The sequence below is a fragment of the Pongo abelii genome, chromosome 4 (genome assembly GCF_028885655.2).
Source record: "Pongo abelii isolate AG06213 chromosome 4, NHGRI_mPonAbe1-v2.0_pri, whole genome shotgun sequence".
NCBI lineage: Eukaryota > Metazoa > Chordata > Mammalia > Primates > Hominidae > Pongo > Pongo abelii.
The window spans coordinates 170,537,237-170,548,318 of record NC_071989.2 but is presented as its reverse complement, the minus strand read 5'-3'; the positions used below and the strand labels follow the sequence as shown (position 1 = coordinate 170,548,318).

The 11,082-nt window shown below is 38.1% G+C and overlaps 1 pseudogene; it reads left to right on the top strand.

The window, feature by feature from the left end:
* Positions 1-2,820: 2,820 nt before the first annotated feature.
* Positions 2,821-3,142, top strand: LOC112133466 (glutaredoxin-1-like; annotated as a pseudogene).
* The last annotated feature ends 7,940 nt before the right edge of the window (positions 3,143-11,082 follow it).

The following is an 11,082-nucleotide window of genomic DNA, read 5'->3' as shown; positions in this document are numbered from 1 at the left end:
CATGAGGTCAACATCATCCTGATACTAAAACTTGGCAGAAACACAACAAAAAAAGAAAACTTCAGGATGAAGTTGATAAATGTAGACACAAAAATTATCAACAAAATACTAGCAAATCAAATCCAGCCCCACAATAAAAAGCTAATCTACCATGATCAAGTAGGCTTGATACTATGCTCACTACCTTGATGACAAAATCAGGTGTACTCCAAACCCCCAGTGATAAGCAATTTATCAATATATCAAACATGCACATGTATCCCTGAACCTAAAATAAAGTTTAAAACACTTATGAAATTGTTTATTGCTGGAATTTTCCATTTAATGTTTTCAAATCAAGGTTGGCCGCAGGTAACTGAAACCACAGAAAGCAGAACTATGGACAAGGGATAAGGGGAGACTACTGCATAGAGTTTACTACACACACAGACTCACACACATACACACACATACATGAAGACACACAAACACAAATGAGTAGAAGTAAAACTGGACATATCTGAATAAAATAACTGGCTTATATCATCATCATATCCTGGCTGTGATGTCTTGCAAAAATGTTTTGCAAAATGTTATCATTGAGAGATTCTTAGCCCTCTTTTCTTAAAACTGCATGTGCATTTACAAATATCTCAAAATAATAATTTAAAATAAAGCAATGAACTTCAAATTTCAGCTCTGACATGCAAATGACTTGAAAGTTGTATTTCCCATCATTACAATAAGATAGAGCTGAACAAATTGAAAATCAGTGTTTTTTCTTTGACCCATTAGAGGACAAAGACTGCATGACAAACCACCATCCCAAAATCTGGGGAGAAAGGACCATTTAGTGATATGCAGCTGAGATCTGCTTACCTGAGGCAATAGCTGCTAGAAACATAAACTGATAGGAACATGTAAATGACAATTTTGACAAACTGATGGAGGTTAAATATGGACTAGCGTGTGAGTAAGAAGTCCCTGAAGCTGCAGTCTGAGGGAAGGGCCCCACATTTTTGTGGACTTTACATACATGAACACCACAGGATTCCCAGATTGAAGATTGGAGAAATATCTAGTCGTGGTTTTGATAACAGGAAAGGAAGCATAATCACTGTGAAATAAGCCCTGAAACCCCTCCATAGAAAAGGTGTATCCTCCAGAAGAAAATACTTTTAAGGGCATGCCTCGCTCTCCAGCCCCCTTTATCGTTCCTGTGTCATCTAAGGAAGGGAAAAGACACCAAACTGGGGCCAGGATTTCAAAAAACACATTGGCATTGCTGCAGCTGGGGCAGAGAAAAGGGCCCTGGAGAGAAAGTATAGTCATATCACCAGAAAAACATCTGTGCGTGTTATACTCCACCAACGCACTACACTACATTACAATAGTAAGATTTAATCAGAAGATTATAGAATACTTTCCCTCCCCCAAACCTTCCTATCACACCAACAGGGCTCCAGTATAATCATGAATTTGAACTGGAAGAGCTCATATTCTCTTTAAGAAGAAGTGCTTAGAAAAGCCCAAAGTCAAGAGGAAAACAAAGCTAGGACAGAAGCAGAATGTGAAATTCTGACACCTATGGCTACAGCACACATTAAGCACAGCCTAACTCCTAACTTGATGACTGTAAACCAGCACACAAGAGGCCTATGTAACTCAGTTTCAATGACCTGATACAATATACCTGGTTTTAAACAACAACAAAAATTATAAGGCCTGCCAAAAGACAAGAAAAACACGGTATAAAGGGACAATTAAATCATCAGAAAAAGATGCAGATATGATACAGGCATTGGAGTTATCAGACAAGACTTTAAAATAACTATCATGGGCACATGAAAATCTTTATTCTTTAATAGAAGGAGTAGACAACATGCAGGCATAGATGTGTAAGAGGAACAGCAAGATGGAAACTCTAAAAATCAAAAGGAAATGTAACAGAAATTTGAAATGCCTGTGATGGAATCATTGGTACACTCAAAAAGCAGAGGAAAGAATCAGTGAGCTTGACAATAGGTCAATAAAAACTTCCCAAACTAAATGCATAGAGAATATGAATGAATAAAACATAACAGAACACCTACGAACTGTGAGACAACTTCAAAAGTAAAACATACAAGTAATTGGAATACCAGAAGAAAAGGAAAGAGAGAATACAACTAAAGAAGGTAATGAAATAATGACTGAGAGTGTCCTCAAATTAATGGCAGACAGAACAACGAATTCAGGAATTTCGGAGAATACCAAGCAGAAAAACGCAGGCATGTGTGCGCGCGTGCACACACACACACACACACACACACACACACACACACCCCTAAGCATGTCATATTCAAACTGCAGAAAACCAGAGTCTTGAAAGTATCTATAGGAAAGGAACACTTTACAAATGGAAGAACAAGGACAAACATTACAAAAGACTACTCGTCAGAAACGTTGTAAATGTTAAGAAAGTGGAGTGATATACTTAAAAGTATTGAAAGAAAATCCCCCCCAACCTAAAATTCTATATTCAGTGAAAGTATTTTTCACACACGGAGGAGAAATAAAGACTTTCTGAGACTAACAGAAAGTGGGGGGAATTCACAGCCCTCAGATCTACCCTACAAGAAAAATAAAGGAGTTCTTCAGGAAATGAAAATCAATATATGTCAGAAACTGGGATCTATATAAAGAAAAAAAAAGCATCTGAGAAAGAATAAATGAAGGTGAAATCTTTTATTTTTAAAAATTCATTTAAAAGATAACTATTTAAAGTCATTATCGTGGCTCAATACCCCAAGCAGTACCTGCAACTGAGGATTCTTCCCGGGGAGATGGCAGCCCATCTGCATGGCTCAAGAGTTCGTGAACTGCAAAATCCAGCCTGGGAAGGTGGTTGTGTTCATCAAGCCCAACTGTCCATACTGCAGGAGGGCCCAAGAAATCCTCAGTCAATTGCCCACCTAACAAAGGCTTCTGGAATTTGTCGATATCACAGTCTCCAACCACACTAACAAGATTCAAGATTACTTGCAACAGCTCACAGGAGCAAGAATGTTGCCTCGAGTCTTTATCAGTAAAGATTGTGTAGGCGGATGCAGTGATCTAGTCTCTAGATCACTAGAGTAGGGAACTGCTGACGCGGCTAAAGCAGATTGGAGCTCTGCAGTAACCACGGAGCAGGCCCCATGCTGACGTCCCTCCTCAAGAGCTGGATGGCATTGCATATGATGACAGCACTTCCTGGTGGATGAATTTGGGGACACATACAGCTTTTTTCCTTTTTTGGCGCAGTATTTAAAACTGGACCAACTTGATCTTAACCACAGGGCCAAGAAGGTTGATGAGCCATCTTGATTTTCTTCTGGATGCGCTCTTTGGTTTTCAGAAGACTGTGACAAGTTCTGGCCCAGGATTCGCTCACTGACCCTCAGTTGTTCTCTTTGGCATGCGTTTCTTACTGTTCTACATGTGTTGGCATGTCTCTACCTCTAAGCCAGTGTTTTTCAACTATGTGTATCCTGACTCCTTCTCCACAATGATGAATCCATACTTAGTTATCTGCTACTGCCCGTTAGCTGAAATCATTTTGTTGCTTGACTTTATGGAGTTTGTATTATTAAATCAGTGGGTATTTTGAATGTGTTCTTTCAAACTACATGCATCTCTCTACTCAACTCCATCCCATCGCATCCCATCCCACCTTGAAAATCACTGCTCTGAACCAGTGTTCTCCACCTTGTCCTCCACAGATCTCGTAGGAAATGTTCAGAAGTTCTGTAAAAGGTCACAGGACCCAGTTGGAGAAATCGTATGAAAAGCATGGTTGGTCTTGGTGTCACACGGATCAGAGGCACAAGTGCAGAGGCTGTGGTCATGTGGAACACTCTGTTATGCTAGATGACGAGTTGGTGGGTGCAGCGCACCAGCATGGCACATGTATACATATGTAACTTACCTGCACATTGCGCACATGTACCATAAAACCTAAAGTTTAATAATAATAAATAATAGTAAAAGAAAAAAAAAAAAAAAAAAAAAAAAAAGATGGCTATCCAGATAATCCTGAACACGTTGTATTTATTTGATTTAGACTACCAGCAAAGATTAAAGCATGAAATGTAAAACATCTGAGAAAACTTACAGCCCCCTATACCAACAGTGTATGTGTGAAGGAGCCCCCACACTTTGAAAACTTAAGAATCCATTATCATGAAGTTTGCCTGTTCTAGAATTGTAAGATTGTTAATTCCCTTTTTCAGTCTCTAGTGACACTTAATTTCTTTTCTAATAAAAAAAACCTATAGATGAAAAAAATAAAATAAAGTAATTATTGTAAAATTGTATTGGGTGAATATAGCCAACAACATTGTCACAAGGATAGGAGGGAGAAAATGGGAATTCTCTGTTATTGGGTACTTGCTCTACCCATGAAGTGGTACAGTATTATTTGAAAACTGAGATTAGTAGAAAATATATATTATAAATGATCAGGGCAGCCACTCAAAAAGTAAAATAATAATAATAATAACAGATAGGCTAACAGATGAGGCAAAATTGAATCATATAAAGTACTCAATTTAGACTAGAGAAAAAAATAAATGGGGTTGGGAGACAAAAACAAAAGCATAATTGAAGTTATACGTATGTTGATATTAATCTAACTATTTCAATAATCAGTTTACATAACAATGATCTAATTATATAAATCAAAATAAATCATCAGAATGGATTAAAAAACACCCCAGAACCCAATTATATGTTGTCTACAGGAAGCCCACTTTAAATATAAAGATACAGATTGATTAAAAGCAAAGGAATAGGGAAAGTTATACCATTCAGCAACAGAAGAAAGTTATAGCAATTAGCAAACACTAATTTTTTTTAAAAGTGTAGTAGTTGTATTTATTTCAGACACAGCAGACTTCAGAACAACAAAAATAGATCTAGCATGAAGAGGGGCATAAAATAATTATAAAGGATTGAATCTCCAAGATAATATAACGTAGCCTAACAATAGAAAATCAAACTACATGAGGAAAAACTGCTAAAACTGAAAATAGACAAATTTACTATTACATTTGGAAACGTCAGTGCTCATCTGCCAGTAACTGACAGATTATGTGGGCAGAAAGTCAGTAAGGATATAGAGAAAATGAACAGAACTATCAGTCAATTTGTTCTAATTGACATTTTTAGAATACTCCATCAACAGAAGTAGAATAGAGTTTCTTTTAAGCTCAAAACAAAATTGAATAAGACAGACTATATTTTGTACAATAAAGTCATAGGTTAACGTATTAGGGAAAGTATATTACAAAGTATATTCTAATACCACAATGGAATTAAACTAGAAATCAAGGAATAGGAAACTAGGAATAGAGCTGGAAAATTCCCAAATATTTGGATATTAATTTGTACACTTCTGAATTTCACATAGATAAAAGAAGTCTCGAGATGAATGAAAAAATATTTTGAACTAAATAAGAATGAAAATATAAACTACTAATTTTGGATGGAACAAAAGCAGTGGTGACAGGGAATTTTATAGCATTGAATACATTTTATAGCATTGAATAGATACTTTAGAAAAGAAGAAGTATTTAAAAATTAAGATTCTAAACTTTCACTTTAAGAAGCTAGAGGAATGACAGAAATATAAACCAAAAGTAAGTAGAAGTCAAGAAAACATAACAACAAAAATCAATGAAATTGAAAACAGGAAAGCTATAGAAAAAATAAATGAAACCAAAAATTCATTAAATTAATAAACATGTATTCAGGCTAAGCAAGAAAATAAGAAATCAGACAAATGAAAAAAGAATAATCACTACTGATCATGTTTTTAAATTTGTGGGCATACAGTTGTTCAGAATATTAAGAGGAAAATAATAAGATATTCTGAACAACTGTATGCCCACAAATTTAAAAACATGATGAATTAAACAGACAAATTTCTTAAACGGCACAAAATGCCAAAACTCACAAGAGATAATTATATAATATGCAAAACCCCATATCTACTATATACATTGAATCAACTAAAATAACCTCTGAAAAGAAAACAGAGCCAAATTGTTACACTGTTGAATTCTAGCAAATTTAAAATTCTTAAAATGGCCTCAATGATTCCCAGCTTTTTTATGCCAGCTTCCCAATGTGAGGCAAGGTGCCCACATTGTCTTTTATCAGTTCATTGTCTTTTATCAAAGATATAACAAACTTGTATCCTTTTGAGGGTCCTTTTAGATAATGGTTCCATTTCCTTACATTTATTCCCCTCTTCTATCTTTCCTACTCCTACTTCAAAGCTTAAGTTTTATTTTCTTAGACAGAACTTTCCTCACAGTACTTCTAAGTTTGTTTTGTCTGTTATGTTTATTACCATGTATGATGGTAATAAATATATGAAGAAAAAAAAAGCTTCTTTAGTTAACATAGAAGTAAAGCACAGTCTCAGGAAACAAGGTCCATATAAAAAAGTCAATTGCTGGCCGGGCGCAGTGGCTCACGTCTATAATCCCAGCACTTTGGGAGGCCGAGGTGGGTGGATCATGAGGTCAGAAGATGGAGACCATCCTGGCTAACACGGTGAAACCCCGTCTCTACTAAAAATACAAAAAATTAGCCAAGCATGGTGGCAGGCGCCTGTAGTCCCAGCTACTTGGGAGGCTGAGGCAGAAGAATGTCGTGAACCCGGGAGTCGGAGCTTGCAGTGAGCCGAGATTGCGCCACTGCTCTCCAGCCTGGGCAACAGAGCGAGACTCTGTCTCAAAAAAAAAAAAAAAAAAAAGTCAATTGCTTCCTTATATGTCAACTATAAACAGTTGAAAATTGAATGTTAAAAGAAAACAATGCATTTGTAATAGTCTTGAAAAATAATACTTACATATCAATGTAAAAAAAGTATCTTTCTTTTCCTCATACATTTATTCACTTCTCTATCCATTCATCTATCCATTAAAAATATGTATAGGCACTCTATAAATAAAAATTAATGAAAAATATACTGTTCATAAATTTATAGGAAGACAGGTTTTAAAATATCATACAATAGCTGGGCATGGTGGCATGCACCTGCAATCCCAGCTACTCAAGAAACTGAGGTGGGAGGATCGCCTGAGCCCTTGAGGTCGAGGTTGCAGTGAGCTGTCATTGTGCCACTGCACTCCAGCCTGGGTGATATAGGAAGACCATGTCTCTCTCTCTCTCTCTCTCTCCCTCTTTCTCTATCTATATACATATATATATAAAAATATATATATATGCCTATACACACACATATATATATACACACACATATGCACATACAGATGTATATATGTATGCAAATATAGATATTTGTATATGCATATATACAAATACATATATACATATGCAAATATATAGAAATACATATATACAAAACAAATATATATAGTTGTATATATACATCATACAAATATAAAGTCATACATGGTAATAAATATAACAGAAAACAAACAGAATTACTGTGAGGAAAGTTCTGCCTAAAAAAGTAACATTTAAGCTTTGAAGTAGGAGTAGTCAAAAGAGAAGAGGGGAATAAGTGTAAGGAAATGGAACCATTATCTAAAAGGACCCTCAAAAGGATACAAGTTTGTTGTGCCCAGTGAACTGACAAAAGACAATGTGAGCACCTTGCCTCATGTTGGGAAGCTGGCACAAAAAAACCTGGGAATCATTGAGGCCATGTTAAGAATTTAAAATTTTTGACCTTAGCAAAGTACATTACCTGTGTGACTGGTGTTTATTACAATACTAAAACTAAATTCAAGTGCCTCAAGTCAAAATGAGAATTAACTATGATGCTAACAAAGTGTGTCAAAGAAACCAAAGGCAAGATTTTAATAGCCTCAGGAAGAAACCAAAATATGATACTGACATCTGAGAGGACTCTCCTACCATGAGTCATCTCCACATTTCTGCCCTGTTTTTTTCTAACTAACCCTTTCTTTCAGCTTCTCAGGCCACATGGCTGAACTTTCCTTGTAAATATAGATAAATGGGGGAGATGCGGAACAGCCAAGTTCCCAAGCTCACTTTGATATCTATTTATACCATGCTGTCCCAGCATATACCCAAAACTCATTCTCCTTGCTACACTTTTATTTGTGTTGCGTAATCAAGAATAGCCTCTAGTCTTTTTCCATCATTTTTTCAAAGCTCAATTTGAATCCCATATACACAAGAGAATTGAGGAAGCAGGATGCAGGAATAGAAGGCTGCACCGATTATCCCCCACACCCGCAAGGACATCAGTTTAACAACTATCTACACAACAAGCACCTGAATAAGAAGTGAAAATCAAATGGGTACTCACAGCACCTGCTTTTAATTTCATATCATTGAAAGAGGCAATAAAGAGGTAGGGAAAACAGTCCTGAATCACTAACGCCACTGCTCCTGCATCCCCTGACAGAGGCAATGTGGTCCAGAGAGCATTTCTGTGTTCTTGGGGAGGGAGAGCACACAATGTTGGGGCATTGAACTCATGCTGACCTGTTATAGCCTAAAACAAAACCAGACCAAACACCGCTGATGCCCGCCCATGGAGGGATTAATTAAACCAGCCCTAGTCAGAGGGGAATTGCTGATCCCAGTGGTCCAAGCTTGACTTCCTGCAAGCCTCGCCACCAGGAGCTAAAGTGATATGGGGGCCCTAAATATACTTGAAAAGCCGTCTAGGCCACAAGAACTGCAACTCCTAGGTGAATCCTAGTGCTCAACTGGGACAAGAGCCAGTGCACTGGGGGAGCACATGACCTACTGAGACACCAGCCAGGGCAGCTAAAGAAGTGACAGCATCACCTCTCCCCTAACCTCCCCATAGCTCATGGCTCCAAATGAAACCTCTTCCCTCTGCTTGAGGAGAGGAGGGAGAAGTGTGGGAAGAACTTTGTGTTACATTTTGGATATCAGCTCAGCCACAGCAGGGCACCAGTCAGAGTCACGAGGCCCCCCGTTCCAGGCCCTAATACCCAGACAACATTTCTGTACACACCTTGGGCTGAAGGGACCCCACTGCCTTGACAGGAAGAACCCAGTCCTAGCAGGATTTGTCAACTGCCAACTCAAGACCCCTTGGTCCCTGAATGACCAGCAGCAATACACAAGTACTACGTTGAGGGTTTTGGGTGAGACTCTGAAATTTGCTGGCTTCGGGTGAGACTCAGCACATTCCTATCTGTGGTGGCTATGGCACAAGACTCCTTCCACTTGAGAAAAGTAAAGGGAAAAAATAAGAGCAACTTTGTCTTGCACCTTAGGTACCAGCACAGCCACAAAAAGGTAGAGTACCAACAGGATCTTGGGCTCCTTATTCTAGGACTTGGCTCTTAAATAGCATTTCTGGACCTTCCCTGGGCCCAAGGGTTCACTGTCCTAAAGGGTGAGTCCCAAGTGAGGCAGCATTCACCACAAGCTGACTGAAGAACCCTTGGGTCTTAAGCGAACATTGCATTAGTCTGGCAGTACCCTCCATGGGCCTGCAGTAGTGGTGGCCATGCGGTGAAGTCTTTCTGACTTTGGAATGGGGAGGAAAGAGCAGGAAGGACTGCATCTTGTGGTTTGACTCCCAGCTCAGCCACAGTACAACAGGACACCAGGTAAACTTTGAACCTTTTTGACTCTAGTCCTTGACTCCTGGACAGCACCCCCAGATCTGCTCTGGGACTGAGGGAACTCATCTCCCTGAAGGGAAGGACACAGGCCTGGTTGGCTTTGCTATCTGCTGATTATAGAGCCCCAGGGCCTTGATCAAACATAGGTGGTAGCCAAGGAGTGATGATGGCAGGCCTTGAGGGAGACCTAGTGCTGTACTGACTTCAGGCTGGACCCAGTGCAATCCTAATGGTAGTGACCACAGGTGTGCTCATGTCACTCCACCCCCAGCTGTAGGTAATTAAAAAGAGAAAGAGAGACTCCATTTGTTTGGGAGAAAGTAAGGGAAGAGATAAAATAGCCCTGCCTGGTAATCCAGAGAATTCTCCCAGATCTTATCCAAGACCATTAAGGTGGTACCTCTACAAGTCTGTAAGAACCACAGCATTACTGGGCTTGGGGTGCCCCCTAAAGCTGATATAGCTTAGAACACAACACCCAAGCCCTTTCAAATATGTGGAAGCCTTTCCAAGAAGAATAGGTACAAACAAGCCCAGACTGAGAAGACTACAATAAGTACCTCATTCTTCAGTGCCCTGACACAGAAAAACATATACAAGTATCAAGACCATCCAGAAAAACATAACCTCACCAAATGAACTAAATAAGGCACCAGGGACCAATCTTTGAGAAACAGAGATATGTGACCCTTCTGACGGAGAATTCAAAATAACTCTTTTGAGAAAACTCAAAGAAATTCAAGATGACACAGAGATAAAATTCAGAATTCTATCAGACAAATTCAACAAAGAGATCGAAGTAATTTAAAAGAATCAAGCAGAAATTATGGAGCTGAAAAATGCAATTGGCATACTAAAGACTGCATCAGAGTCTTTTAACAGCAGAACTGATAAAGGAGAATAAAGAATTAGTGAGCTTGAGGACAGGCTATTTGAAAATACACAGTCAGAGGAGACAAAAGAATAAATAAACAATGAAGCATGCTTACAGGACCATTTAAACAAGAAAATCTTCCTATACCACCACAGTCTAGATAAATTACTCTGGTTTTCCTACTCTAAAAATATCTATTCATATATATATATGAACCCTTAGGCCATTTTATTAAATTTTGCCTTCACGTACTTCAAAATAAATCTCTTTTGGTAATTAGTATTTTGCTAAAAAAACTCTAGATATTTCAGGATTCAGATTATGCCTGTACCATTCCTTCTATGTCTCCCACTGTGCTGCACAAATAAGGAGTGCTCAACAAATATCGGCATGGTTAAATAAATAATAAAGTTAAATGGAGTGCATAAAAACATTATTTATAAAATTTGTTTAAATATTTTTGTGATGTCTGTCTGTGGAGATTAGTAAATACATATATATAGGACCAGCTTAAATTTAGCTATAGGAAAGACTTACTTTACCCCACCCAGACAACAAGATATGGAAGTACTAAATTACTAGTCATTCAGATAGTGG